This window comes from Sinocyclocheilus grahami, unplaced genomic scaffold, assembly GCF_001515645.1.
Source record: "Sinocyclocheilus grahami isolate Dianchi unplaced genomic scaffold, SAMN03320097.WGS_v1.1 scaffold84.1, whole genome shotgun sequence".
Lineage (NCBI taxonomy): Eukaryota > Metazoa > Chordata > Actinopteri > Cypriniformes > Cyprinidae > Sinocyclocheilus > Sinocyclocheilus grahami.
Window position 1 is genome coordinate 2,798,988 of NW_015505263.1, and position 25,623 is coordinate 2,824,610.

Here is a 25,623-nt window from a genome sequence, read left to right on the forward strand (position 1 = left end):
AAACGAAAACATAAAATATGTTAATTATTTGACAGGTGTAATGCTGCAAGGAGTGATAGATGTGATAGATATTAGTTATCAATGAGCCAACTCTGCTTGTTCAGTACTGCCTCTGTGGGCACTGGCTAGATGCCATGCAAGGAAAAAGTGACATAGCCTCTTATTATAGGAGCTAAAAATATGATGCCAGCCTACAGACATTACAATGATATGACCAGTGTGAAAACATTTAATTTGTATTATTTGTATTTTTTTGTGCATTCAGAATGCACTAGTAAATGGTAGATAAATGTTTTGTATCATTGCTATTGCTATATTGTTTATTGCTTACCACATTATATTTACCCTCTGTCAGCATCCAGGACCAGATCTATCCACATTATAAAAATCATTTACCGCACAGTTAATGTCCTTCTCCTTCATCATGATCCCTCAAAAGCAGCTAATGTACTTAGAGCTGATTCTGCAGCTAATCCTTATGAGAAGCCATTAAGAAGCTTCATTCAAATAATCAGTGATAAATGACTCGCTAGTAAATTGTTTTGCTGAGGTGAAGCTGTGTAAACACCGTTTCGGTACACAAATGCACGAGCGAGCTCATCTCTCACACAAACAGTTCAGTAATTAAACAACGTTAACATCACGCTGCCGGCAAACACGCTGATCCACATTCAAAGGGGACCGAGTGAATCTGGAATAATTGATCAAAGACAGAGGCTCACGTCATGCACAAGTTTAATTTTTGATAACACACAGATAGTAACACAGACTTTTGAGTGGAACGATTCCCACAGCTGTGGCATTAATGGTGTCTGAAGAATATCCCATGTGACGTTTAGCCTCAGAAGTGCAACCCACCCTGAGTGCTGCTGAGACAGTCTGACAAGCTTCACATCTGTGGGAGAAAGTTTGAAGTGTACTGTAAGCGCTGTGCAAGGTTGTTCAACTTAAATTGGTAGAAATGTACAGCTGTGTTTTCTGACTCATTCTTAACTCGACGAGACACACACTTTGAGAAAGTTGATTCTTCGAAGTTCAGTTTTTCCTTCAAAAAACATTTCAATAAATTCACCATTAATTGGACAATTTATAATACATGCATTCAGGAAAAATGTCCTTGTAGTGACTAGGGAACTTATTTAACATCTGAAAAATGTTGTTATTTTTTGTACCCAAAAAAGCACTTTGCTCAGCATGACTGTTTTTCTCATGCTGAGAGTCTTCCGTAGGTTTCTGGGAAAGCGGCACACATCAGACTAATGCGTTTGTTCTTCTGTAACACAAACTAAGCAGGACTTAAGTAGGACAGCGTGAAGCAGGCTTTCAGTAAAAAGTTGTAGAGTGTGCTCATGTTTCCCTTTTTCCCTTTTTTATGTGTTACCAAGCAGGGTAGATCTGAGCAAGGACACACAGGAGGTGTCCTGAGGATCTTCTTTGGACTTTTAGATGGAAGAGAGAAAGCTGGTTGGTTCAAGGAAGGACCAGAAACTCATTACAGAATATATACAAACAAACCATTAAATCATGAAACCTGTTGCAGAATATCAGTGTGCTCTTATTAGCAATCATAAGTATTCGTATCATATGTAAAACATGGTTCTAAGCCCCCTTACGTTCTCATATGTTTACACTGACACTTATGTGTACATTATTGTGTTGACAGCATCTAAAATGTATTTGTTTTCCTTAGAGATTTGCACGTCCTTAGAAATTGCTCTGTTGCAAAATTAAAATAAATTTAAAGTTATTACGAAGACAGAGCGAGTGCGGATCCCTTACTTGAAAGTGATGTTATTGATTGATCTACGCACCCAAAACTGAAGTTGAATGCAGTGATTTAAATTTTTTCCGGATGTGTAAATATTGACATATCTGTTTAGGTAAATAGAATATTGAGTTAGTTGGTGATTTTATAGTACTTAGTCAATTCTATTAATTAAAAATGTTCAATGACAAAGGCACATTTACCTAATTTGACATTATATTGGTTTTATTATTTATTCTTCATATATTATATATATATATTCTTTATTTCTTTTATTTATATTTATAAATGTTATATAGAATATTAGGATTAATAGAATCCTTAAACTTTAAGGATAAAATCCTTTATAAGTTTTAGATGCTGTCACTATATATATATATATATATATATAGTGCATTTCAGCATATATCCATATGCACTTGTAATCATTATATAAGAAAACTAATGCACTCACACAGAGAATATATACTTTTACGGAATGTCTATTTACACTAAGTGCAAATAGCCCTCGTTTGCAGAGACTATTTGTGCTAACTCCGCCCACCAACATGTGATTGGGCTAGTCAACCCTACAAAAGACGGCTGTCAAACATCAGCTCCAGTGCCACAGATAGTATAGCGTGTACTGCAGTCTTTTTGACGCGATCAACCCGAGTTTGAACCCACCTTTTGCCGAACTTTTGGTCCTCCCTTTTAAATCTCATATTACATCAGAAAGGCATTTACTTTACATAACAATTAAGAAAATAATCAAAACGTTGAAAATAAAAGTATCAGGTAGGGTAAGGGTAGATGTTAGGAGGGCTTTATTGTCCCAATAAGGGGGCATCCATTTAATAATTTGAATTAAAATGATAATTTACACTTAATATGTTATTATTGCATACTGTTTTATAATGAACTACAATACCGAGGTGCAGATATTTGCCACTATTTGCATTAAGTTGTATAAATAGCAGAAAATCCTTTTTTAACAGTGTAAATAGAATCTATAGCTATTTGCACCTAGTGTTGGTATTGTATCAGACACTTGCACTTAACATTATATGAAAATCAAGCTCAAGTGGAGTTAACAAGGTTTTTGACAAGCGAATTACTCTAGCACGCGGACCTCCGGCCTCCGATCACACTAGCCCGCCGTGTGTGATGCTGTGTTTCGTTGTGAAAGCAAAACTACTTTGTTTGGTCTTCCAAAAGAGGACACGACTAGAAATCAGTGGTTAAGTTGTATTTACAACACTGTTCCAGAACAGTTCAACCCAAATATTCAGATGTGTCCAGCGCATTTTATGGAGGACTGTTTCCTGATCCTGGGAGAGTAGACTACAATGCTAGCTGTTCTGACTCACAGACTGTAAGTACGTTTTCATATTTAAAGAATTTGCCACTGATGATTCAAACGCGAGTTTTGAGCAGTGTAGAGTAGCGCTTGTTGTTTGTCATTTCTCCAATCACAAATGCAGACATGGTTTTATGTTTACGCGGCATGATGCAACGCAACGCGTAAAAATACAGTATAAGTCATTATAATCCGTAATTATGTCCCCACTGGATGCAACAAATGCCTCATTTGTAATGGGTTTTATTGGTTTTGTCTTGTCGCTCCGGGACACGGCATCACAGTATGGTAAGGGCGTAACATTTCTGTCACACGCTTGAGGTATTCGGCCAATCACAACGCACTGGATAGCTGGCCAATCAGAGCACTGTAAAAATTGACGCATTTCAGAAAGGCGGGGCATAGAGGAGAAACAATAATGTACAATATGTGGAAAATAATGTGTTTTTTGAACTTTAAACCGCACAAACACATTTCATTACACCAAATACACAAAATAATGTTCTTTATAGCAACATCATATGACCCCTTTAATCATGCTCAATAGAAGTCAGTAATAATAATTGTTGGATTTTTGTAAGTTTTCTTTTAGAAAATGTGAGAAAAGATTATTCAGATTTGGCCTGTTTGTCATCATCTTAAATGTTTCAAAATGTCTGCACGAGGAGCAGTTAGCGAACAATCCCAAGATGATTGGGACCCCTGGGGTCAGAAGGTGATTGGGTTTATGATGAAGAGAGAAGCGTCAAATGCTGAAATTAAATTTGTGTGGGATGCTAAATTGTGGATGACTTTGAATTCTCCCCTTTGCTTGTCCTCCAGTCATGTTAATGGGAAATAAAACTACTGAACATTACAAAAAAGCTAAATGTTTTATATTCAAGCAAAGACCCGCTTGACCTTTGAGTGATACAATCAGATATACGTGAAAGATGAAAGAAAAGCCTCCAAACTGGAGGTAATTGTATTCCACTGCTTATTTGCTATGCATGGCTGGATGGATTCAAAGCAGTGCATTAAAGCATTAAAATGCCATAACTAGAGTCAGTGCTCAGTGCTGCACAGCTGGTGTCGGCTGCCTCTGCAGGGAGCTTCTTAAGATACTCATACAATAACAGCCATTTCACATCTTTAGTGACAAATATTATGATACCTAGAACATCATTATGATTATATTTCTGGTGGTGATTTGCCACATCTATCATTAGTAGCATGCATTTCACACAACACAGAAAAGACAAAAATACACCACAGGCGATTGGATATGTCAACACTTATAGGGTTAGTTCACCCAAAAATGAAAATTAGCCTGTGTTTTAAACGACAGATAGTGGAAGTGATAGAAAAGTGTTTATTACGTTGAAAATATAGATATTTTTCTATACATGGATTTACTACAGAAGGCCTTTATTCACTCCCCGGAGCTGTGTGAGGCACGTTTTATTATGGATGCCCGCGCTTTATTTGACACCTTGTGGACTGTTGAAAAAACACCCACCCACTGCAATGATAACGCTTGGAAGAGCCAGGACAATTTTTTATATAACTCTGATTGGATTCATCTGAAAGAAGAAAGTCATATACACCTAGGATGCCTTGAGGGTGAGTAAAACATGGGCTAATTTTCATTTTTTGGTGAACTAATCCTTTTAAGCATCATCACAAGCCAAAATGCTGGTTTTCAGCGCAATTACGAGTGTAATATTGATTTGATGCAACGCTTCTGAAAACACAACGTCAATATCAAGTAACTTCAGACAAAATTTAGCCAGTTATTAACATGAATATATTAATAATTTTATGAAAGTCTAAACTGAAAATGGACTCACCCTCAGGCCATCCAAGATGTAGATGAGTTTCTTTCTTTATCAAAACACATTTGGAGAAATCTTAGCATTATATCATCTGCTCACCAATGAATCCTCTGCAGTGAGTCCAAACAGCTGATAAATACGTCACAATAATCCACAAGTAATCCATATTACTCCAGTCTATCTGTTAACATGTTGTGAAGTGAAACTCTGTGTGTTTGTAAGAAACAAATTCATCATTAAGTTAAATTTTTAACTCTAGCCAAAATAACAGTCCATAATCCATAATAATGCTTCCTCCAGAGAAAAGTCCATTCTCTGTTGTCCCCTCAAAGCAAAATCCACTGACATATTTGTTTAGGCCTGTTTTTGCACGTAAATGAGGTTTGATCTGTGCATATTTCTCTCCTGATTCAGATTTTTAACTAGAGTAATATTATCAATAGAGGACTCTATTGATAACCGGAAGCAATGGTTTGAAATTGAAAACGTGTTTATTACAAACATGCAGCTTTTGGTTTCACAAGACATTAATTGATGGACTAGACTCGATTACGTGTGGATTATTGTGATGTTTTTATCAGCTGTTCGGACTCACTACAGAGGATCCATTGGTCAACAAGCAACATAATGCTACATTTCTCCAAATCCATTCTGATGAAGAAACAAACACATCTATATCTCAGATGTCCAATTTCAGCAAAAATTCATTTTCAGGTGAACTATTTCTTTAAGAGACACCACAGAGGCACCATAGCTTGACTAATAAACAGAGTCTGGGTGCTACTGATGATTTTTCTTCTGTGGAGGTGAGAGATTCGTGCTAATGACATGCGAGAGAGGCAATTATTACTTTGTTTCTCCATGACACATTCATTTATAGGTGTTAACATTTTTTTTCATTATTAACTATGACTATTTATATACTTCTCGTGATGCACCCAGTACACTCTTAAAAATAAAGGTGCTTCACGATGCCATAGAAGAATCTTTTTGTCTAAATGGTTCCATCAAGGACCTTTAACATCTGAAGAACCTTTCTGTTTCACAAAAGGTTCTTTGTGGCGAAAGAAGGTTCTTCAGATTATAAAAAGGTAAGAAAGAGATGGTTCTTTAAAGAACCTTTGACTAAATGGTTCTTTGTGGAACCAAAAATGGTTCTTCTATGGCATCGCTTGAAGAACCTTTTGAAGCACCTTTATTTTTAAGAGTGTACTTTTAAAAACACAGTGCAACCCCTGGCTGGATCTTCTTCACTTTTAGTATCTTGTGAGCTTTGATGTTGAGTATGATGTCACATCCTGTTTAACGAACAGAATGATCTCTTTATATACATTCTACCCTCTCTCCTGTGGTCTAGTTAGAGATAAAAGTCGACAGCACTTGAGGAATGTGATCTATAAGAGGCCCATCTGCTAGACTGAATCAGCATTGTCAGCTCTGATGGAATGGTGCAGTTAAAGGTCTTGAGAACTGGCCAACTGCAGCTCGGTGAGGATGTCTCATTTATTTTGACACCCCTCCAATCCTCTGGTTGAATCAGGGACAGTCTAATTTTGGAATTTTCTCCTGGCATGTTTATTAAATGTGTGTTTTACGCACCATAAATTCACAATGGTTGTTAAACATTTATCTTGTCACAAACAGTGTCTATAATGTGCATAAACAAGCTTGGCTGTAGGCTAATCGGCACTGCAGAATATTTACGAATGCCACCGCACATTTGTCCCAATTCCCTACAGCATAATTTGTGTGATTGCTTTATTTTGTCCTAATCGTTTCTGCGAATTTGCTAATCTTTATTTGATCTGTTGTCAGTGCACAACCCACTGGGAATGAATATTAGTGCAAATAATGTGCATATGCCTTCGGTTACATTTTGACCTTAGATTGTTTTCTTGCTAGAATGCACAAGGGCCCACGAGCAAAGTATGAGAAACCGATATTATTAGACATTTTATTAAATGTGTGTTTTACGCACCATAAATTCACAATGGTTGTTAAACATTTATCTTGTCACAAACAGTGTCTATAATGTGCATAAACAAGCTTGGCTGTAGGCTAATCGGCACTGCAGAATATTTACGAATGCCACCGCACATTTGTCCCAATTCCCTACAGCATAATTTGTGTGATTGCTTTATTTTGTCCTAATCGTTTCTGCGAATTTGCTAATCTTTATTTGATCTGTTGTCAGTGCACAACCCACTGGGAATGAATATTAGTGCAAATAATGTGCATATGCCTTCGGTTACATTTTGACCTTAGATTGTGTTTTCTTGCTAGAATGCACAAGGGCCCACGAGCAAAGAATGAGAAACCGATATTATTAGACATTTTAAAATATTAGTTAAAAAAACAGCTTTTTCTTGCTGTAATTGCATTTGAAAATGAAAACAAAAATATAACTTAGCTACAGTGGTCACAATAACAACTTTTTGTTTTTATTTTTTCATTTTATTACATTGTAAAGCCGATTTACAGTTTAATTTCATTTCTGGGCCTTCACCAAATGGGCATAATACATGAGGCCAATGAAAATATTAACATTTCCAGAGTTACAAAAGTTCGTTTATTTGTCATTAAACTGTCAGCGAACTCTATTCTTTTTTTTTCATGCAAATTATGAATATGGACAGGCTGAACTTCAGATAAACAGAAAAATTATTCATATAAATGCAATTAACTTAAATTTATGACTCATCCATTTTCACGTATCTAAAAATCAAGTTATTTGCACATTGAACATTTGTTAATTATTAAAAAAACACTCTACCTTTTAATCTTGAGATGAATGCTTAAAACCATATTTTATTTGTCTAATATCCTGTGAATGTGGAGAGGCCACTTGAGGTAGCTTATTTTGGGGTCTAAATAATTACTTGTATAATGATGTTTCATGGTTCGAAATGTAGTAGTTTTTTGCTAATGACATTGTATTCCATGTTCTGTGCAATGATTTGGAGGATTGTTCTAATGCTTATGTCAGACAGATGTCCAGGATTAACCTACAGCCGTCTTGACCTGTGCTAGTTAGACAATCAAGATTCACACCAGCTGTACAATTATCACACCTACACCAGTGAATGTGTTATTAAACTTGGCTGACCTTGCCATTACTATGGTGTTAATCATTCACATCCATATTATAATGCTTAATTTCTCTTTGAAAGTTCAAGTGAATACCATCACAAATGCTTTGTTGCAAAACCTAGTGAGCAGAAACAGCATATTAAGGCGTCATAGGTTCTCTCTCAACACAAAAGCTATTCCACAAGGTAGGCATTTTAGAGGACTGCTTCACCCAAAAATGGCTGTTCTGTTATTCATTCATGTGATTGAAAACCTGTGACTTTTTTCTGTGGAACTCAAAGGGAAAAATTCTTTACTTGATTTTTTTTCTATGCAAGTACAATGTATTCAGAGCTTTCAAACTCTTTCAAAAAATGAAATAAATGTACTATAATATATTAAAACTAGTCATTCGCTATATTCCAAGCCTTCTGATGCCATACAGTAGCTTTTTGTGAAATGTTAGTCATTATTCGCATCTAGTGAAGATTATGTGAGAATATTAATTGGTTACCATTGCAGTCAAATCACTGTCAGTGAGTTGTAGCAAATTAGCTCAAAAGGGAAATGTATATAAATAATTATAGTTATTTATATCAGCTGCCAGTAGTAACTGTAGCATAATTAAATTGCCCTCAACTAATCTGTTCGTCCAGCGAACATTTAGTGTAATTTCATATAAACTCTTAGAAAGGATATTTTCGTGGCCACAGAAAATACTTTCATACAGTATTAATGCATTAGAGCATGTAGCAAGGATCAAAATCGTAAAGGGACATTAATTTTTAAGGCAGAATCAGAAACTCATGTAATTTGTGCACAAGAGTTTTATTAACTAAACACTAACACAAACTAGTTTAACAAACAAACAAACAATCACTCATAAGATGTTATTCTGACTCTGTGGTGGTCGGGAGAGTTTTCTCCCAGATGAAGATGATGAAGAGCTAAGAGAGACGTCAGCTGAGATCCAAGGATCGTTGGTGAATGTAAAGACAAGGCCGAAGCCTGGTGCAGACTTACGGGTTGGAGAAGCGTTCTAGCTCACATCCTCGTCTTCTCAGAATCTAACAGAACTGCTGACTGAAAGGCTATGTGTTGGAGTCCACCGGGCACGCCCGCACCAGCTCAGGCTCTCTACATGGGCCGCAATCAGAAAATTTGGCAGAAGATTTAGCAGAAGAGACCTGGGCGGAACTTGAAGTATATGTGTGTTCATTCAAAGAAAGGGTTTCCTATGAATTAATGTAAGAAGTCATTTCCTATAGCAGTATGCGTCTGTTTCAGAGAGAACGGAGTAGGAGGAAGAATCTCTCTACATACTTTTAGGTCGTAAAAGTTTATCTGATCTGGCTGAGGGGTCCTGGTTGCCATGGTAACCATAGGCCTGGGGTCGTTCCCAGACATGCTGGCACCCAGTATGTTTATTGGGTGAGGGGTCTGTGATTATTTGTTAATCTAATGAATAATTGACTTGTTAAATCTAATGAACAAATGTGTGTCTGATTGGTCTAAATGACACAGAGTTATACTTCAGGACCTGGGGGGTATTCCAGAAAGCAGGTTATGTGACATACCTGGGAATGTTAAAGGATAAGTAAGTGGATAACCTTAACTTTCGGCTCCAAAAACGGAGGTAACTTTCATTATAAGTAGCCATAGCAACTTGTAACAATACTGTATAAAAATAGTTAAAGGTAAATTAGGGTGACCATACGTGCCATTTTCCCAGGACGCGTCCTGGCCAGGATTTCTATATTGCTCAAAATATCTCGGTTTTGACTTTGTTTGCGTGTGCAGATCGATCGGTGTATGACATCAAAATACCTCGAGAGCATTTTGAAAGCATAAGGAACCGTCTGTATGGTATTTTGATGTCATACACCGATCGGTCTGCACACGCAAACAAAGCCAAAACCTAGATATTTTAGGCAATATAGAAATCCTGGCCAGGACCCGTCCTGGGAAAATGGCACGTATGGTCACCCTAGGTAAATAGATATTTGTACACATTGTACACTTTGTATTTTTATGCTTATTAGGTTCACAAAAAAAATAGTGAAATTTATGATAAACGTTTTACAACATTTTACAGATAGGTTTAAAATCACAGTAAAAAAACTCTGGACTTTATTGTATTTATTAACTGAGTTAACATCAAAATACTAAATTATATATATTTTTTTACCTTTATAATATACTGATAACCACCTTAAAAACACAGGTGGTAAAGAGAAAGTCATGATGATGAACATTTGTTTACAGCATAAGATGCAACATGACTTATTTCTAGAAACTGTACATTTAACAGTTTTTTTTAAAAATGGTAAAATTACACACACACACACACACACACACACACACACACACACACACACACACACACACACACACACACACAAATTCAAAATACAGGTAAAACACCTGTAAAAAATAAATAAATAAAAATATACTAGTCAACATTTGAAGTGAATCAAAACCTTTCATCAAAGTTGTCCTAAAACCTAAAACCAAAATGCATTAAATTTGTCTTAGGACAACTTTGATAAACTTTTTTGATCCACTTCAAATGTTGACTACTGTAAATAAATCTGGAAAATTCCTTCATATTATTACAGTACAATGTGGATTACATTTCTTTTCATTGTATAGATAGAGTATTAATTTGCCATTAAACAAATTAACAGGTGTTTATCATTTTTACAGTCTTTAAAGTTATACGCTTTGCTGACATCAAACACAAGTCTTTCTTTTGGAATGCAATTTGAGTGTCTTTTTTTAGAGGATCACTTATGAGATTTCATGACTGTTAGGAAGGTACCTGTGTAGGCGGTAGTCAGCGAGACAGCTCACAAGATTTTGAAGCAGATTTTGCATGACTTAGCCTCTGTTTTTGTTTATGATTGCAGAGGAGTATTCAGGTGGACGGCAGTTAGCTGGCTTCACATCGGTGTTAGTCATGAATCAATACAGTTTGGCATCACACAGACCCCTCTTACTGCTTATCTGATACGCCAGATATTGTTGTCTTGTCGACTATATCAGATTCAGGAGCATTCGTTAGGTTCCCCGCCAGCTCCCCTGAAGCGCCGAATACAGACCAGATAAATATCAATAGATTTGATGCCACAGTGTTTTGTCTTTATTTTTTGAAGGCCCTGTAATGCACTTTTTACATTTGGCATAAATATAGACGCAGTTTTCAATACTGCATACCAGTGTGCATCCAATGGGAAAGTTCTGACATTTCTATAACAGATAAGAAAACTTTAAATGATTAAAATGTAATTGATAGGCTGTGAAAGTGAGGAAAGATCCGGGAATCAAAGCAGAGGAGGATATCGATTTCTAGACATCTGAACAAATAGTTTCCTCATTTTAATTGGGTCAAAAAAAGCGTGGGATGAAATGGCTGGCCAGTTCAATTAAATGCAGTGGTTCAAAAATATTCTAGTTCTGCTACTAAATGCCACCTCTGACAAAGTTGGAAAAAGTTTTTCCATTAAAAAAAAGAAGTTTATAGCTTTGAGTGCTTGAGCGTCACAGGAAAGCAGGTATACAGCATTTTTAGTTCTAGCTTGAAATATAATTTGGTCACATCAAAAAGAAAACAATGCAAAACAACTTTGGTTCTAGTTTACCCTTCCATCTAACAAGGCGAGAAACCGGTAGTCTTATCACATTCTCTTGTCACTGAACATATTACCCACATTTCCCCCAAATGCCCCTGCGGGAAGCTGTGCCTCAGCGACCTTGAGCGGCGTATCACCTCGCCGTAATATCTCATTGATACAAAGTCCTTACAACAGCGGGAATATTCCTGGAGGTATTACCTGTGCAAATAACATTCAGAGAGCTTGTGATTAGTCTGTTGCCCTCCAGGCCCAGGTAAACTACTTTATACCAGCTGTCATGGACTTGTGCAAATGCATGTGTGTGCTGTAGCTGACACAGGTTGTTATGATGCTCATCTGTCGTGGAAACTAATTCAGTTTTTGTTGGTCTGCAGTATAAATGACTTAAATTGCATTATAAATGATTGTGTTTCTGCTCACAGACTTACCGTGAGGCCACTGCAGTATTTTCAGGAGATCTTTCAGAGATCAGTTTCACTTCCTGAAGTCCTCAGGACAGTGTGTGCACATTGATACCTTGGTCATCTTCATGTGTTTTGGATGCTGCTGTGCTTGTGTCTCTGCTAAAAAGTGGAAAGAATGCAGTTTTGACACTATTTAATCTTATTTACCCTCATTTTGTTCAAAATTTAATTTATTTTATTTTTTTAATCTGAATGAGAATCTTCTCCTGTTGGTGGCCTCAAGCGACCTTTCTTTTTCAGTAAATAGCTGAAATATCTGCACTTTTTGTGTTCCACAGAAGACAGAAAGTTATGCTGGTTTGGTTTGAGATTCAGGGCAGGTCTGAGGAGCAGTAATTGGAGCAGTCTCAGTGTCTCAGGTGTTTGTGTGTTAGTGTGTGAACACTTTGTGGTTGTGAGAAAGATTAGACTGAATGTGATGAAGAAGAGATGGCCAGATGACAGTGTGTATTTCCCATGAGTACTGTGGTGTGAGAGGTCACCGCTCCTCCAGCGCGCTCACTCTCTGAGAGCTGCATGGCTTTGTCAGCAAGACTGTGCCGTTACCGTCACCTGTGACAAGACAATCAGCCTTTCATTTTCCCCTCCAGCACTCTTCCTCTATTAACCTCCTTTGAGCAAATGAGTCAGCTATGCTGATTTTGCATTAAGCGTGATTGATTGTGTGTGTTTGTGCCGTGACCTCAGTGCCAACTAGGGTTCTTATTCTGAATCGGTTGCATGTTTCAAAACAAATATTGGAACTAAATGATTTTCATGATGTTTGGTTCTGTTAACAGTTCTTGAACGTTTGCATTCTTCCATGGAGTGAACGGAAGACTGTACTGAAATACTGCATTGATAAATCTACAGCGCCACAGATTTAACTGAATGAGAAATAATACGCTAACAAGCTTTTTATTGCAATGTCCTCTCTTTTCACTCAGTACATAAAAGGTTTGGAAAGATTTTTTTTAAATTATTTTGAAACTATATATATATGTTTGTGGAAAAATTTTTTTTTGGGATTATTTGAATAGAAAGTATAAAAATAACTGCAATCAGTTGAAATAGAAATATTTTGTAACTTTATAAATATATTTACTTTTGATCAATATTGTTACTGTTGATCAGTTAATTTCTTTCAATCAATCAATAAATCAATCAATAAAAATAAGATAATAAAATAAAAAAATAAAAAATAAAATAAAAATGTTATCATTAATAGAATCATTAAGGAACTGTGAGGATGAATCTAATTTCAAACCATTTTATTTCTTGTGATTGTGCCTTTATTTCTCACATTCACAAGTTTTATATCTCACACTTTTAAATAACTGCGGTTTTTTGTCTCAAAACTGCATGTTTATTTCTCATAACTGCATCTCTTTATGTCTTGTTTTTTTGCTTTTATGTCTCAAAGTTGAGTTTGGCATAATTGCATCTCATCTCACATTTGTATCTTTATTTATTAACTGTGACTTTCTCACATTATATTCTCACATTATATTTTTCAGCACATTGCATTGTTTATGTTTATTGCAGGTGCTGTAAAGGTTTCAAGTGTATATCTAAAACAAAAACTAAATTTTTATTTTATTTGAGCCTTTTCTACTTTTTTGGGTCATGAAATGTGTTTTAGTTTAGTTTTTGGCATTTCCAAGTGTCCATATTTTATTATTATTATTATTTTTTTTATTTTATTAAATTAAATTAAATTAAATTAAATTTTATTTTATTTTAGTGATGAATGGACAAAGTAGTCTAAACAACTTGGATATGTGTCAGATCTTTATTTCTCATTGATGTGCCGTCATAGTTCGTGGTCTGCAGTGCTTTGTTACTGCACGTCTATTCTCAGAAAACAGGAAATGCTGTCAAGCCTCTGTGTCACCCGTGGCGGTGCTGTTACCTCTCTGAGGCGTTTCTCAGTCTGTGTAAAAAAGCATCAGTCAAGGTTTCAGCGTAGGTAGCCTTCTGTCTTGCTCCCCTTTCCTCTCGTCTCTCCGCTCCTCCGTCACTGTTCCCCAACTCCTCTCCTCTCCTCTCCTCCCCTCTCCTCTCTCTCTCTCTCTCTCTCTCTCTCTCTCTCTCTCTCTCAGCCGTGTGCTTGAATAAGTGATATTAATGGGGATGACATTGGCTGAGTATCTCCTCTCAGCCAGCTGTGCCTGTCAACAACCAGAACCAAACATTAACTGCAACAAATAATGAAATCCACATTTCTCCTCCACGACAGGACTGATAAGAGGCCGTTATTGCTGAGGAGGTGGAGGGCCGCTTCCATCACTCACACATACGCACAGAGTTCATCCCGTTTTCATTTTGCTATTCCACTCCCAGTCGGGCATCATTAACGTTGTTAGTGGCGCTTGCTAAGGGACGTGTCTCTGTTATTATTGCTCACACGTAGGGTTAGTGATTTGAACAAACCTCTGAAACTAAGTATTATACTTTGCCGCATAACTTGTCTTGCACCATTTGCGCTACAGACATGAATGATATCTCAAATTGCGCGTTTTATTAGGAAGAGACATGCTATTACTTTTTTTCTTGATTGAATTTGCAGTTTTTCTGACACACAGTAAATTCCCTGGCTCACAGGACATTGGAGAAAGAACACAACCATTTGTTAGGTCTTGCTTTAATTGGGACAAACAAAAGTTTGTTGTAAAGTTTGTGCAACTGACTCTGCATTTAGTTTGGCTGTCCTTAAAGTAAGACTTAGTGGTCACACTTTATTTTAAGGTCCAATTCTCGCAATTAACAAACCATTAACTATGACTTCTGCCTCAATAAACTCCTAATTTGCTGCTTATTAATAGTTATAAGGTACTTGTTAAATTTAGGTATTGAGTAGGATTAGGGATGCAGAATATGTGCTTTATAAGTACTAATAAACAGCCAATATGTTAATAATAGACATGCTAATAAGCAGCTAGTTATTAATGAGAACTGTTTCCTATACTGACTTAGTTACTAGATTGTAAGTTCACTGTAATGTGCAGTCACAATATGACGTCTGTCTGAATTGATCCAATAAGCTGCTTTGAAATTTGTAAATGGAAGTTTGTTTGAAAAGCCATGAGTTTCAGTTTGTCTAGTTTGGCTGGTTGCTATTTCAAATTAATTTTACCTTTCCAAAATTGAATAAATACAATTTTAAATGCAGTAATAATAAAAATTAAATCATATAATCATGATAAAAATATTTATTTAAATATGTAAATAATATTTAGGAATTGTTTCTGCTATTAATAAGCAACGTGAAATAAATAATACAACAATATCGATATTTTTAATTAATACTTTGTTATTTGCTGACACTTTGTTAGGTGCTAACAACTTTGTTCTTAAAGGGGTCATATGATGTTGTTAAAAATAACATTATTTTGTGTATTTGGTGTAATGAAATGTGTTTGTGCGGTTTAAGGTTAAAAAAACACATTATTTTCCACATACTGTACATTATTGTTTCTCCTCTCCCGCCTTTCTGAAACGTGTCAATTTTTAGAAAGCTCATCAGTCTGAAAAGTGAGGTGTGCTCTGATTGGCCAGCTATCCATTGCTTTGTGATTGCCCGAATACCTCAAGCGTGTGACGGAAATGTTACGCCCCTTACCATACTGTGATGCCCTGTCCGGCCAGAGCGACGATTCAAAAACATGAAAACCCATTATAAACGAGGCATTTGTTGCATCCAGTGGGGACATAATTACGGATTATAATGACTTATATTGTCTTTTTACGCGTTGCGTTGCATCGCGCCGCATAAACATAAAACCATATCTGCATTTGTGATCGGAGAAATGACAAACAAGCGCTACTCTACACTGCTCAAAACTCACGTTTGAATCGTCAGTGGCAAATCCTTTAAATGAAAACGTACTTACAGTCTGTGAGTCAGAACAGCCGGCATTGTAGTCTCTCCCAGGATCAGGAAACAGTCCTCCATAAAATGTGCTGCACACATCTGAATATTTGGGTTGAACTGTTCTGGAACAGTGTTGTAAATACAACTTAACCACTGATTTCTAGTCGTGTCCTCTTTTGGAAGGCTCTAACAAAGTAGTTTCGCTTTCACAACAAAACAGTGTCACACACAGTGGCCTTGAGTGAGCGGATGCCAGTGGCTAGAGTGAGGAACGGCCGGTTATTAACATATCATCTCTCATAACGCACTCTGAATTAGAAATTCAGACAGATACCAAAACCATTACTTTTCCGAACGATGGCTCACTTATGATGTTTTAATTAAGCATTATCTATCACTGTTGATTAGCTGTACAACACCATATCGGTATGGCTTTCTCTTTGCCTCAGTGCAGTTGCATTGTGGGAAGAACCTGAGGAGCAATTACAGAGTGGAGCTCATTGATTTGTAGCCGTACGGTACTAGCTTGCCTCATGTGGAGCATTGGCTCTTACAGGACACCTGATTAAACTGGAATGGATGTAGCCCAGTAGAGCTGGCTTAAACCGTTGATCTAATTCTGCCTTGTGAGCCACAAAAATAATCCTTTTAATATAAACCATGTAATAAAGGTAAATTAAACTCTACAAGATGCTAAACTATTGCTTTGAGTACATGAAAGGATTATGGTGTGTTAAATGATAACCTTGATCTGTTAGTGTCTGTCTCATTTGAAAATAACACCACAAGAGAGTAAATCACATATAAGATCTCTTTAAGTTCATTGTTTCTCTTAGACATTAATGAGATTAAATGAGGAGCAAATGGAGCAAAGGCTATTGTATTTTGGTAATGTGGCTTGTTTCAGAGTGAAACGGGATATGAGAATAAAGATGATTTTGTGCATTAGGAATTGATTGGAGTATGGAAAGTGGTCTCTGTGTGACAGGTGGTTGGAGGGGTTGAAAAATAAGAGGGTTTGTGACATTTTGATGAAAGATTACAAAGACAAACCTTATTTTGTTTGGAATAATGGACCCCCAAAGAATCAATGAAAATGAAAGTCTATCAAGGAAGTAAATTTTAGAAAATGAAAAATCTTGTTTAGACTATGGTTCAGAAGCTTGGGCTCAGTTTTTGAAAGAAGTCTCTTATCTCATGCTTACCAAAGCTACATATTTTTTGGAAAAATACAGTAAACACCATCTAGCAACCACCCAGAACATCCTGGCATCATGGTGGTGGATATTAACATATCATCTCTCATAACGCACTCTGAATTAGAAATTCAGCCAGATACCAAAACCATTACTTTTCCGAACGATGGCTCACTTATGATGTTTTAATTAAGCATTATCTATCACTGTTGATTAGCTGTACAACACCATATCGGTACGGCTTTCTCTTTGCCTCAGTGCAGTTGCATTGTGGGAAGAACCTGAGGAGCAATTACAGAGTGGAGCTCATTGATTTGTAGCCGTACGGTACTAGCTTGCCTCATGTGGAGCATTGGCTCTTACAGGACACCTGATTAAACTGGAATGGATGTAGCCCAGTAGAGCTGGCTTAAACCGTTGATCTAATTCTGCCTTGTGAGCCACAAAAATAATCCTTTTAATATAAACCATGTAATAAAGGTAAATTAAACTCTACAAGATGCTAAACTATTGCTTTGAGTACATGAAAGGATTATGGTGTGTTAAATGATAACCTTGATCTGTTAGTGTCTGTCTCATTTGAAAATAACACCACAAGAGAGTAAATCACATATAAGATCTCTTTAAGTTCATTGTTTCTCTTAGACATTAATGAGATTAAATGAGGAGCAAATGGAGCAAAGGCTATTGTATTTTGGTAATGTGGCTTGTTTCAGAGTGAAACGGGATATGAGAATAAAGATGATTTTGTGCATTAGGAATTGATTGGAGTATGGAAAGTGGTCTCTGTGTGACAGGTGGTTGGAGGGGTTGAAAAATAAGAGGATTTGTGACATTTTGATGAAAGATTACAAAGACAAACCTTATTTTGTTTGGAATAATGGACCCCCAAAGAATCAATGAAAATGAAAGTCTATCAAGGAAGTACATTTTAGAAAATGAAAAATCTTGTTTAGACTATGGTTCAGAAGCTTGGGCTCAGTTTTTGAAAGAAGTCACTTATCTCATGCTTACCAAAGCTACATATTTTTGGAAAAATACAGTAACAACTGTATTATTGTGAAATATCACTACAGTTTTTCTACAGTATTTTAAAGTGTCATTTACTCCTGTGATGCAAAGCTGAATGTTTAGTATCATTACTTTAGTCCCCAGTGTCACATGATTCTTCAGAAATCATTCTAATATGCTGGTTTGCTGCGTAAGAAACATTTCTTATTTTTAACAATGTTGAAAACACTTGCTTAATATTTTTATAGGAACATGATTCATTTTTTCAGGATTCTTTGATTAATAGAAAGTTCAAAAGAACAGCTTTTATTTAAGACAGAAATATTTTGTAACATTACAAATATCTTCACTGTCATTGTTGATGAAATATAATGCATTCTTGCTGAATAAAAATATAAATTTCCCCAAATAACCCAAAACATTTGAACAATAGTGTAAATTGTTTTTAGGTTTATTTAATGTGAATTTGTTAAATGTAATGCTTTTTCTGTTATTTTAGACTGCTCTGATTCCTCAAATAGTATTTTCTCATTTATTTAGTACATTTACAAAGGTATTTTCCTCCTGTCAGAGTAGTAGAAATGCTTGCTGTTAGTGTAGTGCAGTCTAGCTTTAAAGGGTAGCTTGACTAATTTAACCGCTTCAAAAAGCGAGTATATTCTAGCTAGTCAAGTATCTGCCGCATTACTTTAAGAGAAACATCTTAAGGCAGAGTTAATACTTAAATGACACACAACTGAAGGCTCCATTATGTCTCCAGAGGTGTGATAGACTAACCTCTGGGCAGTAAAACGTTCCTCTAAGGAGCGTTTTTAAAGCAGAAGCATTCCTTACTGTAGTTTAATCCCACGATTGCACTTTAACTCAAATAGGACAAATGTTAAATGTTTGAAAGTGCGCCGCAGCGGTGGGAAATGGAGGGATGGCAGTGGGGCTTGCACTCAGCAGATGCTAGCGATGCGATGATGTGTGTTTGCCAATGTGTCAGGGTGAAAATGGGAACATGTTCCACGATGAGTGCTGTTCACTTGCACGTCATCATCAGCTTTTTACCCTTGGTGAGAGGAGTCGTGTTCTCTGGGCTCCTTTGAGGCTGTGGGCAGAAACAGGGTGGTTTCTAAAGTAGGACAAGGACACCAGATGACAAACTGGTTCCTGTCTCAGGGCCACCCTTGGGAAGGCCCCTGTACATAGTGTGATACACGCAGACGGCCTGGTCCCTTCTGCATTTACTGAGAGGTGAAAATTATATATATGCAAGCTATCCCACGCTGATACTTCCCACGCTATCTTACAGTGACTTCAATTTCAGTCCAAGTAAAGCAATAATTTGTCTTTTTTTATTTTTTTATATTATAGATATCCTTCCAGTCTGGTTGGATCTGTTAATTGGTTTACAATTGGACTCTGTGCTGTGAACCTGCTTTGAAAGAGGACTTAGTTCGCAGTGTGTAATTAATTAATTCTTCAAATTTTTAATTATGCATTGTGGCAAAACAATGTTTGAGGTCGGTACGATTTTTAAATTTTTAAAGAAGTCCCTTATGCTCACCAAGGTTTGTTTGGTCTTCCAAAAGAGGACACGACTAGAAATCAGTAGTTAAGTTGTATTTACAACACTGTTCCAGAACAGTTCAACCCAAATATTCAGATGTGTGCAGCGCATTTTATGGAGGACTGTTTCCTGATCCTGGGAGAGTAGACTACAATGCCGGCTGTTCTGACTCACAGACTGTAAGTATGTTTTCATTTAAAGGATTTGCCACTGACGATTCAAACGCGAGTTTTGAGCAGTGTAGAGTAGCACTTTTTTGTCATTTCTCCGATCACAAATGCAGACATGGTTTTATGTTTACACGGCGCGATGCAACGCAAAACGTAAAAAGACAGTATAAGTCATTATAATCCGTAATTATGTCCCCACTGGATGCAACAAATGCCTCGTTTATAATGGGTTTTAATGTTTTTGTCTCGTCGCTCCGGCCGGACACGGCATCACAGTATGGTAGGGGCATAACATTTCCGTCACACGCTTGAGGTATTCGGCCAATCACAACGCACTAGATAGCTGGCCAATCAAAGCACACCTCGCTTTTCAGACCGATGAGCTTTGTGAAAATCGACGTGTTTCAGAAAGGCGGGGCATAGAGGAGAAACAATAATGCACAGTATGTGGAAAATAATGTGTTTTTTGAACCTTAAACCGCATAAACACATTTCATAACACCAAATACACAAAATAATGTTCTTTTTAGCAACATCATATGACCCCTTTAAATTGCAGTGGAGAAAATCTTGCTATGAATAAAATCGTTGCATGTGGTTTTTTTAATTACACACGTGCTTGACACTCAGCAAAAAGTGGGTTAACTCTTTCCCCGAGTGTATTCCTGTTATACTCAACAATGCTATTAAACTCTTTGCTCCCAACATTAAAAATGGCCAACCCCCTGTAAGAGCCCCTTCCGGCCACCGACCCGTCACACGACCGCAATGTTTTAATTTAATAGAGGTCACTTTTAAAAAATGATTATTAATGACTGGTTTATTGTGGCTGCTCTTTTGCCACTGTACGTATTGTTAAATTTAAATATTTTGGTAGGTTGTTGTAGTGGTTGCTGGTTACAGTAGTGAGCTGTTGTTGAGCGACAGTGTAAATGCTGTGTGAGTCCAGAAGCGGATCTGTGTTTAGTATAATCAGGGACAGATCTTCCCTTCATATCATAGCATTGCTTATTCATGCTCTCTAGATGGTTCATGAGAGGCTGGATGGGACGGAAATGGTTTTTGCCTGATGCAGAGGCATAAGAGGGAAGTTAAAAATATGAGCAGCTGTGATTTAAATGTTGCATGTAGCATGCAAGATTCACCACATAATGGAATGTTTGCACGGAAGCATTGCATCATATTACTGGATAAAATGTGTAATGATACGAAGCTGCAGTATGCCAAATGGGAAAAACATTTTAAAAGGTACTTTATCGCAAGTGCTTGGATATGAAAGTGAGCATATTGCATTCACTTGGATTTAATTTTATATTATTATTTTTTAATTTATTTATTTGATTGAGGAGGTTAAAACACTTTACCCACTTGAATTCAAAGTTTATTTTTTTAATCAAACAAATATTCGGTGAGCTAAGCTCTATACCGATTGCTATTTTTATGAGACCAGGTTGACCAGTTACCACAGTAAATAATTTTAAAAGGTTAATTATTACAGTGATGCATTTATATTGGTGGTTAGGGTTAGCATTGCAAAGGGCTTAAAAATGTGATGAACTTCTATTAATGTAATGTAATTTCTGTGCGTGGCATGTTCTTTACATAACAGTTCATTTCTAGCACTTTTGTGTGTATCATTTGACTTTCCATAGTCATTGTAGTAGTTGAAAAGTTAGATATTACTTTGCACAGACAAAGTCTTGTTAGCATTTAATGTTTATTTAAAGTCTTCCTGCAAAACAGTGTGCATTTTAATATATATTCTTATTTATACAGTATTTACACAGAACAGAACATTCCATTCAGTTGAACTTTCTGCACATTTCAATACTATTTACAATCTAAAAACATTTTAATTAAGCCATTTTTAATCCTTGTTTTGTAATCCTTTGGATTCAGCCATCTGGTATTTGTAATTAAAAACATTTCATATGATTTCAAAACGTTCTTCTAGCTAGTACTATGACTATGACTTAATCAAGAGAGCAAGTGACAGTCCTCAGAGTGCAGTACTTTCTTTATACAACTATAGGGAGAAAAAGACTTAATACTGGACAGTTATCACAGTACAGACATGTGACCAAGTCATTGTTCATGGATTTAAAATGACATTTATGGAATTTAAATGACAAAAGTTGTTTACAGTGTGCTTGAAATTTTTAAGAAAAGTAGGCTGTCAATGTGTAACACGAAGTCTCATGTTTAACATGATTAATGTTTTGTCAGAATATAGCAAATGAGTTGTTTTCAATAACACTTGCGGTTTTTCTTTGCTGTTGTGGTGATGCTCGAGTCTCTGAAAAAAGTGTCAATAGCTCAAGTCAAAGTCAAGCCATAGTTAATCACATTAAAAACAAGAATTAGGTTGTCAAATATTCAATATAGTAATAATTGTTCCAAACTGTTCCGCCTGCCAGATTTGAGATTAAAGTTCATGTTTTGATCTTTGTCACAATATCTCATCATAATTATCTTCACATTGGTTCAGTCTCATGAGCCAAATAATGTAATGTTAATTATTTTCTTATTTCGGTAACACTTTAGAATACTGTTCCATCATTACACATGAATAATACAATATTAGAACTCTAGAAACTACTAGTATCTAACAAGAAACTCTTAATAAATAAATGAGTAAGTAATAGTGCTTATTCGAATGTGGTAGTTCACTATTAGCTAATCAGTAACAACTATTTTTTCATACGTCCTTAAGAACTACTAAGAACGACTGTATACAGGTTCATAATTAATATGAATAATACATAATGTATAATTAATTCTAAAGTGGTCATGGTAACCCACTAGTAATGACTCAAGAATGACCAAATTCTTCAGAAGGAATTTGTTACGGGGCGAACGAGACGAGAGACGTGCGGATCCATCTGCAAGGCTTTATTTAAAGACACGGTCAACACAGGCAAGAGTCGGACAATGGCAGACAGGTATATAGAGGGCAAGACTGAAGAGTAATCCGAAACACAGGCGATGGTCCAGGCGAGGGGTAAACAGGGTACGAACAGGGCGAGACGAGAGGGGTAATCCAAGACAGGCGATATACTTCAGGGCAGCCAGAGATCATACAGAAACGAGATACACAGGCTAGGATCAAGACACGAATGACTAAGGCAATAAACAGAATTAAACTAGACTTTGACTCAGAAAACTCGGAATGGCTCCGTAATGTAGCTATCACTTGGAGAGCAATAAACGCTAGACAATACTCGGCAGTTTGAGAAGGATCTGAGTGGGTGTAATATAGTGTGTGTGTGATTGGTTACAGCTGTGTGCAATCAGTGCAATGGATGATGGGAAATGTAGTCTGGGATGACATGCAACAGTTTGTGTAGTGTGAGAGTCAATGTAACGGAAGGGTGACCTCTGGTGGCAATCGGACGGAAGTCCATGGACAGGATTCGTGACAGAATTACTAATTATTTGGATCGCTATTCTAAAGTGAAGATCATGATAACTCCCTAGTAATGACTGAAATCATTGTAAGCTTTTGAAGGCTCTGTAAAGTATTGGATAGTAGTTATTCAGGTACTTCAACACTTAAATCATTACTAGTGGGTTACCGTGATCTTCATTTTAGAATACTGATCCAAATAATTAGTAGTTTCTTCAGAAGGATGTAGTATCACTTGAGTCATTACTATACAAAACCTTTCATATATCTCAAAAGCTTACAATGACATCAGTCAATATTAGGGAGTTATGATGCTTTTCACTTTAGAATACTGATCCAAGTAAATTAGCAGTTCCTTAAGGATGATTTGATAGTACTTGAGTCAGTAATGGGTTACCATGATCTTTACTTTAGAATTCATATTAATTATGAACCTGTATACAGTAGGAGTTCTCCAAGATATATATAAAAATAGTAGTTCTTGATTAGCTAATAGTGAACTACCAGTTTCAGCTGAGCACTATTACAAGTAAATTGTAAGCTAATAGTAGTTACTACAATGTTAAAAGTGCATTAGTCGTTTGTTCCTGTGTAGTTATTCATTAACGATGGAACAGTATTCTAAAGTGTTACCCTTATTTCAGCTGAATATAAAGAGATGAGAGACAAACATTTGTGAGTTGATTTTGCTGAATACTAACTTACTTTAAAACATTAAAAACCAGCAATGCATCATGGAGCACACATGTTGATTATTAAATAAATGTGATTTATTATTGATTATTGAATAAAAGTTACTTTCATTTTCTGTTTCATTAAAAAAGAAAGAAAGCCAGGCCATTAGAGATATAGATGAGTTTGTTTCTTCATGGGAACAGATTTGGAGAAATTTAGCATTACAGCACTTTCTCACCAATGGATCTCCTCTGCAGTGAATGGGTGCCGTCAGAATGAGTCCAAACAGCTGATGAAAACATCACAATAATCCATATGACTCCAGTCTATCAATGTCTTGACTGTTGCTTCCAACTAAAATATGAGTCCCATATCCATAATTGTGCTTTCTCCAGTGAAAAGTTGTCTTGTCTGAATCAGGAGAGAAATATTCACAGCACCGTTTACAAGTGAAAAGATCCAAAACAGGTCTAAACAAATATGGTGGTGGATTTTAATGTGAGAGGACAACAGGGGATGGACTTTTTCACTGGAGGAAGAGTTGTTGTGGATTATGTATTGGTGTTATGGTCAGAAGTGAGAGGTTAAAGTTAAAACACCTTAACAATGAATTTGTTTCTTATAAACATTTTCTGCGAATTTTAATTTTTCGCATGAATTCAATAGCATGTTTTTGGGACGGAGTTATCTGTTTTTCCAACCAGTGACTGGGTGAGTGTTATTTTTGCAGTTCCATTTGGTGGTATATAAATTACATTCTCTTAAAAAATGTTTTAATCATAATTTGATCATGTTTGTATAGCTCGATTCTATTTAAAACATAAAACATGCATCAGAATGAGAGGGTTAAAATCCTCATAGTCATCTTGCAGTTTACTGACACTTTCAGAGCGTGACACATCTGTTCTCATGAGGAAGTTGTTGATAAGCCGCCCAATCAGTGACCTGCCAATAGCGAGTCACAGAGGGAAAGCCCTGGTCTCCTGAGACTCGAATTGCCTCATTGTTTGTAATGCGTCCTGCTGTCAGTCTGTGAGGTCTTAAGGGTCAATAGGAGGAATGGCTTGTGAGACGCTGACTGATCACTCAAATCCCTGCATCACAGATGACGAACCATACTAGTACATTTAAACTATCATCAAATAGACCAGCTAAATAGACTTGAGGGGGTGATTTGGTCTTTAAAACTTCATCATTTGACCTTGCTGCAATTAATAGATTCTGCTCAAAGGAATGGGAGGCTAGAGATGGGTTAAAATCCTCATGACATCTTGCAGATTACAGACACTTTACGAGCATGACACATCTGTTCTCAGGAGGAAGTCTTTGATAAGCCTCCCAATCAACGTGCGTACCACAAGATTACATTCTAATTGAAGAAAATATCGTGAGAGGGAAGCGATCGAGTGCTCTCCCTGTAGGCCTGTCCTTGTAATCATCTGCTGTTTTTGTACACGCTGTGATAAGATGAAAGATTACATGTGTGAACAGGTCGAACCAGGCTAAGATGCTTTGTTTAAAATGGTCTAGCATGTCTAATAGTGTGGCATTTATGCGTTTGCCAGACGCTTTTGTCCAAAGCTGGTGTTTTCGGAAGGCAGGTGTCTCTCTAATAGACCAGCTGACCAGCTTAGGCTGCAGTAAGACTTAACAAACAAGCAGGTGGTTTTC